The sequence below is a fragment of the Nymphalis io genome, chromosome 17 (genome assembly GCF_905147045.1).
Source record: "Nymphalis io chromosome 17, ilAglIoxx1.1, whole genome shotgun sequence".
Taxonomy (NCBI): Eukaryota; Metazoa; Arthropoda; class Insecta; order Lepidoptera; family Nymphalidae; genus Nymphalis; species Nymphalis io.
Genome location: NC_065904.1, coordinates 1,941,928 through 1,949,595, shown reverse-complemented (window position 1 = coordinate 1,949,595; position 7,668 = coordinate 1,941,928). Strand labels below are relative to the sequence as shown.

Below are 7,668 nucleotides of genomic sequence, written 5' to 3'. Positions count from 1 at the left end.
GCTCCATTTTGAAGGGTGATTAAGCCAGTGTAACTACAGGCAGATAGATCCACAAGGGAGATAACATTTTAGTTCCCAAGGTCACCACCATCATTGGTGATATATTGGTATTCCTTATTGTTTATGACTTGTGATTTTGATCAACACCATGGCATCGTGTATTTGTTGACTATATATATTGCTTCAGTGCAGGTTAACCTTCTAATGTGATATTTTAGACACAAAATATCGACACTTCTGATGGTAATGTGTGCAAGCTAGTGATGTGAAATTATTTGGGTGTCGATAAAATACCGGATTTTTTTATGTATTCTATTTTTTATTCAAGTACCTATATTACAGGCACAAGAGACATAAAATCTTAGTTCCCAAGGTTGGTGGCGCATTGGCTATAAGCGATGGTTGACATTTCTTACAATGCCAATGTCTAAGGGCGTTTGGTGACCACTTACCATCAGGTGGCCCACATGCTCATCCACCTTCCTATTCTATAAAAAAAAAAAATACCGATTTTAAATTCGATGCAACTTTTAATGAATAAAGTTTAAAAATATTAATCAAATAAATACATTACAATGAACTGCTAAATCGATTTTACGAACGCAATAATTGAATTGGGTATATTTATAATAACATATAAAAGCATATAATATGAAAAATCCTACTACAATTATTGAAACCATACAATTTAATATTCCTTAATATAGTATTTTGGTAGCATTTTTGCAGTCAATCAGGCTTAGTTGAAACTAATTACTAATTATTCCTCTGTTAAACATCAATTATTCGTATTGCTATTATGGTTTAAAAGATGAGTGAGGCAGATATAAGAAATTCATATAATACATTCATATAATAAAAAGCTCTTGGTGGTATGGCTTAGTACTTTCATTTGGTTAGGTATCACATATTCTACCTCCAACAGCAATACTTAATGTTGTGTTCCAGTTATAAGGGTGAGTGGTCCAGTGTGGCTCTGGCGATGTAAGGCATGGTTAATAGTTCTAACAGCGACAGTGTTTATGGGCGGTGAGGACCACTCGACATTAGGTGGCCCATTTGCCCGTCCACACACCTATTTTATAAAAAATAATAATACTAACATCGTATTTTGTTCCTATATTAATTAAACATAAATAAATCCGTAAATATAAAATGTTTTTCTATCGATATCGATATTTAAACTTACAACACTACCTGGGTCATTACAAAGTGGGCGCACCGATCATCCTCTCAAACTGGTTCTGCGTAATTTTGTTACAAAATTTTCAATTGAAAATATACTCATTAAATTTAATATTACACAGGACTTTATATTTAATTAATTGATATAATTACGTGCTTTTAATTAAACTATTAAGTAATATATTTTGTTGATATATATAAAAAAAACTCAATCAATAAGCTATTAATTACTAATTAATTCTATAATTATTTTAAAACTGTTAGTTATTACTGATCTACCAGCCATTTCGAGTTTTATTGGCTATTTTTTTTATCATAGATATTAGCTATGGTGTTAATATTTATGTATGTCGTATCTATAAAAAGTCGAGATGGCCCAGTGGTTAGAACGCGTGAATTTTAACCGATGATCGTGGGTTCAAGCCCGGGCAAGCACCACTGAATTTTCATGTGCTTAATTTGTATTTATAATTCATCTCGTGCTTGAAGGTGAAGGAAAACATCGTGAGGAAACCTGCATGTGTCAAATTTCACTGAAATGCCACATGTGTATTCCGCCACTCCACATTGGAGCAGCGTGGTGCAATAAGCTCCAAACCTTCTCCTCAAAAAAGGAGAGGAGGCCTTAGCCCAGCAGTGGGACATTCACAGGCTCTTACTGTATCTATATAATATTTATTTATTTTATTAAGGACCATCAGCAGTCACTACACCGACACATGTAATAATAACAACACATTCAGACTAAACACAAAGCGCGCGACTCTTCAAGACGGCCACAACATGCATTGTACGATATACATTTTTTTTGTATTACTTATAACAGATTATAACTGGTGGTATTTACTGGTGGTAGAGCTTTGTGCAAGCTCATCTGGGTAGGTACCACCCACTCATCAGATATTCTACCGCAAAACAGCAGTACTTGGTATTGTTGTGTTCCGGTTTGAAGGGTGAGTGAGCCAGCGTAATTACAGGCACAAGGGACATAACATCTTAGTTCCCAAGGTTGGTGGCGCATTGGTGATGTAAGCGATGGTTAATATTTCTTACAATGCCAATGTCTATGGGCACTTACCATCAGGTGGCCCATACGCTCGTGCACCTTCCTATTCTATAAAAAAAAATAACATAAACAATATTTTTTATAATATTAAAAGGCTAAAAATTGCTAACTACATTTCTATAAAAAAAATATATTAAAAAATAATAATAATTAATAACATTGAAAATAAAGTAATAAAATATTATAATTGAGAGCACTAATTTCATTAATCACATTAATGACATAACAATTTTTTTTTATATTTGATACATTATATATTATTTTATTGAAAATGCATCTTTTGATGACCACTACGGTGGTGACTGCGGTATGAGTGACCCGTTTGACCGTCCTACTTATTTTATAAAAAAAGTTAATTATATTTAGCTGTTCATTTTGAGCGATTGCTTTGTTTTTAGGGCTTCGATTAAACATAACACATCAACACAGTACATACATACAAGTAATGAATTGGTATGTTACTCTCGATTTGCACAGATACCAATTAAACTATAGAATGTTTCACGGTGAGTGCTCTGAGAAATTCTTCTATCTCATTCCTGCTTCCTCTTTCCTTCACAGGTCTACATGTGCTGGCTCACGATGTCACCGCCTATATAACTATGACATCAAATCCATCGCGCACGAAGAAATTTGGCAGAACTTTTTTTCAGTCGCACCATTAAAAAATGGAATTCTTTACCAGCACATATGTTCCCCTTCTCTTACAACCCGGGTTCCTTTAAACGAGGTGTGAAGAGGCATCTTCATCATCTTGCGGGCCGGCAAGGCGGGGGCGGCTAGTGCAGAACATTCTTCCCGACTGTACTGGCCGTCGTCGCGTTTGGACACCACTACCACTTACCAATTAGGTGGAGTGGAGACATTTGCTTTCCCGGTATATATAAAAAAAATAAAGCAGAAAACCTGTAAAAATAAAACTAAATATGATAAATTTTGAACATATTTTAATTTGTATTTTAATTAACATCAATACATATATGTTTGAAATGTTATCAATAATTAAAATCTTGTTACCTCGCTGACATAGTAATTATAATTAAGCAGATATATAATATATTATTTCATACATATAAAGCTCACTGTCTGTCTTTTTGTATTCTGTTAATTCAATTGATACGATTGTATACAACTAAATAATTATTATTAACAAATAAATTATTATTATATAATAAACATTCTCATCAAAAGGGAGAGGAGGCCTTAGCGTAGCAGTGGGACATTAACAGACTGTTACTAGAATAAACAATCTTGGTCGATATAGCAGCGGAGAAAAAGCAGAGATGGCCTAGTGGTTAGAAAGCGTAAATCTTAACTTATTATCGTGGGTTCAAACACGGTTAAATATAAAAGACAATTGTTAAATAATAATAGGAAAATAATTTACTTGGTGGTAGGGTATCTCGTCTGGATAAGTACCACCGATTCTTAACATATTCTACTGCCAAACAGCAATACTTAGTATTATAGTATTTCGGTTGGAAGGTTGAGTGAGTCAGTGTAACTACAGTCACGAGGTACTTAACATATTAATTCCCAAGATTCGTGGTTTGGTAATGTAAAGGATAGTAAATATATTTGTTTATAGGTGCGAGTCTGCCTGCCTATTTCATATAAAATTTATATACCAGGATCCTTTTATATATAAAGCTGTAATAAGTAACTGTCACTAATGATATAAACATCAGATTAAATAAATACAAAGTAAGAGAAACCACAGGCGAACCCGTGACATAAATTATATTTGAAATGACGAATTAATTGCAAGGAACGAAACTTGTTTGTTGTGTTATGACGTTATTTAATTATATAACTTGAACATTTAATTTGATTTTAAATGACTTGAATAAAGTATATATATTTTTGATATCCCATTTTCTATTTTATTTTTATAATACATAATTGGCACATATAAATGATAATACAACAAGAATGTATAGAAATTGGCGTTGTAAGAAATTTAAATTAACCATTCCTTATATCGCCAATGCGCTACCAACCTTGGGACCTCAGATATGCGAATGTAGTTACACTGGATCACTCACCCTTCAAACTGGAACACAACAATAATAAGTATTGATGTTGGAGGTAGAATGTCTGATGAATGGGTGGCATCCACCCAGATGGGCTTGCACAAAGCAAAACACTTTACTAGATTATTATTTTACATAAATTTCATTCATCTCGACTTTTCTGTACCAGACTTAACATCAAGGGTCCTCTGTATGGTCTAAGAACAAACTCGAAACTCACCGCAGAAAATGGTCGAGAAATGTCAGAAAGTGATATGCGACATTGACCGTAATAACCATAACATTTCAGGAGTACAAGTATCAGAATAGTATGTCACCATAAGTCGGTTTTCAATATTTCACGGATGAGTAACGAAGTGAGTTCTCACAGAACAACCCTGCAGTTCAGAATAACAGTTTATTATTCTTACATATTGTTACAAAGATAAGAACAGACGCGTAGGGTTGCCATACTTGAATTTTAAACGAGGGCAAGAAATTTGAACATGGATACCAAGAATGGCTATGGTAGGTAATGGATGTTGCTATTTTTTCTAAGTAAGAAGGCAAAGTTAGTGCCTTTAAATGTCCTATTGCTAGATTGGACTTCTTTTTAAGGAGGATTTTGGAACTCTAACCGCCATTCTGGTCCAACCCGAATTGGTGAACACACGTGGCAATTTGTATCCACTACATGCAGGTTTACTGGTCGTTCTTGCGGTGGAGGATTTTTTAATGTAAAATATCTAAAGTCACGCATTGAAGGAAGACCCACACATAATTAGTAGTGTCAAATGTGTTCAGTTGTTGTTACCGCCATTTTGTTTGTATAATGAAATAGAAAGAAAGAGAAAGATCATTATTTCATTATAAAAAATAACAAGTCGCGCCAGCGACATAATGTATTCAAATGGCTTATTCAGATTTTTAAGAGTCATCGAGTAGGTAATTTACTTCAATTTGTATGATTTTGTTTTTTATTTTTATAGTAATTCGAGGTTTTTATAAAATCAGTTTCACTCCTGAATGCTAATTATATACATTTGAAAACAAGACGATGCGCAAGCTTGCTTTGAAAATTTGAGAACGTTCCAGAAAGTTCCAAATATTAGAATGTGTCCCAGAACAATAAATCGTTTGGCAACCCTATCCTAGACGAAGTGAAGTCTTTGTTCCATTATTACAATGATTGTTCCTGACAGCATAATTGGTTTCTTTGCACAAGCGTCTGTAATTTATTTGAAGGATTCTCTCCTTTCCTATTATTTAGACACTCGTTGCCATTTTTGTAAGGTCCTCAACGTTATAAAATTTAAAGCGATAGTATGAATTACAATATTTTGTACGTAAAAAAGGGCCGTAGGATCAAAATTAAAGTATGTTATTAATGTAGGCTTATAGGGGGTCATATTTTAAATCGTCATATACTATATTTACATACTATATGTATATATTTTAGTATTTATTGTGAGTTTTATAATATATAATTACTTTTTTATAAGTTCTAGTTTAATGTCAATGAAGTTCATACGAGATCACTTTTTAATACCGGCGGTCTCTCATAATCAATTTTTATATACTTATATTATGATTCTATGGGATTGGTTATTTTTGTAATTGAGTATTATAAATCTCTTATTTATCTATTATATATTCACAGTAATAAAATAAAATTAAATCTGACATTTAAAACTTTGATTAAAAATATAATAAAATATAAAAATCTTATCGTTTCGATTTTTTTGTTTTAACTTATTAGCAACCGTTCTTGTTTCAAAGTCAACTAATCCAGATTAATAATTTTTATTTATAAATGAACTGTTATAGTATATAAGGAAAATAGTTTTTTAATTGTAAATTTTTTATACAAAATCAAAAGCGTCAGTGATGCGTTCATTTAAATATGGTGATAAATTAATTTTTCTTTGATACACTGTACGAGCCGTGATGGCACAGTGGTAAGACGTGAAACTTACCGAAGATTCTGAGTTCAAAGTTCGCTCGTGTTTATAATTCCTTTCTTGCTCGGCAGTAAAGGAAAACAGCGTGAGGAAGCCTGCATGTCGCGGTTGAATATCAATTTGCATTGGAGTAGTGTGGTAAATCCAACGCCTTCTCCTTTAAAGGGAGAGGAGGCCTTAGTCCAACAGTGGGAAATGCTCAAGCTGTTACTAAAATAAAAAAGCTTTTATGGATTTGCAATTACCATAATTAGCTATTAAACTCTTGGTTTATTGATTGGATTTATAATGTTTAAATAAAATGTTAAGCATAGTAATTGCATAATAATTTTACAATTTGTTGAAATGTATCTATGAATTAATTATAACACACTAATTGCAGAAATATAATATTATATAAGATATATTATGCTATAAAATATATATTCTGCAGCTTGTTTTTAAATTTATTTTAGTATGGTACTTGGTGGAAGGGCGTCGTGCATCCCAATCTTCACATATTCTATCGCCAAACAATAATAATAATTAGTATTGTTATATTCCGGTTAGAAAGCTTGGTTGATGGATGGTTGAACCTGGACAAAGTTCGATTGTATTTATTTGTAACGGTACATTTATTTGTACGGTGTATGTTCCTGTTACTCCTTTCTTACACAATACCTCCTCCATATTTTTATTTATTGTTCCTCAAACCTCTACTGTCTATTTATGTAAATTAAATCATAGATATATATTCTTACTTGAATGTGTATAATTTTATTGAAGTCTGCCACATGTGTATCCACCAACCCGCGTTGGAGCTGCGTGATGGAAAAAGCTCCAAACCTTCTTCTTAAAGTTAGGAGGCCTTAGCCCGACAGTGGGGCATTCACTGGCTATTAATTTATATATTGTGTCACGGAAATAGCATTCAAACTTCTTGTTGTATTACTCATTTTACACGTTACAAACGTTGCATAAAAATCGTTGCACACATCGCACCCGTTCTTTAAATATTATACAATTTGTGTTATAATATGAATAATTCAACTAGCAATAATCGCACCTCGGATTAACCTCATTGGTTACGATATTGCCTCTGCGCAAAGTTTCAAAAAACCTTCTCCTCAAAAAGAGGAGAGGAGGCCTTTAGCCCAGCAGTGGGACATTCACAGGCTGTTACGGAAAATTACGGATGAATAATTAGTTTAGCTATGAACACATAACCCTACATTTCAAATGGAGTTTGAAAAGTAACATGATAGCTTGTGTAGTAATGAGCGTTCCATAGCTTGGCTTGTATGGACTTTTAACCTAATCACAGGTTCCGCGTTCTCTGTCGCCTTCGCCGCCGTCAAAGCATTGACGATCCTTTTGAATGTGGTTGACCTTTTTATTTAAATCGCTTCAGATGGGACGGTAATTGTAAAATAATTACTGTCGCTCATAAAGTCGTACCACAAAC

At 33.2% G+C, this 7,668-nt stretch overlaps 1 pseudogene; it reads right to left on the bottom strand.

The window, feature by feature from the left end:
- Nucleotides 1-7,164: 7,164 nt before the first annotated feature.
- Nucleotides 7,165-7,314, bottom strand: LOC126775186 (U4 spliceosomal RNA; annotated as a pseudogene).
- Between the last annotated feature and the right edge of the window lie 354 nt (nucleotides 7,315-7,668).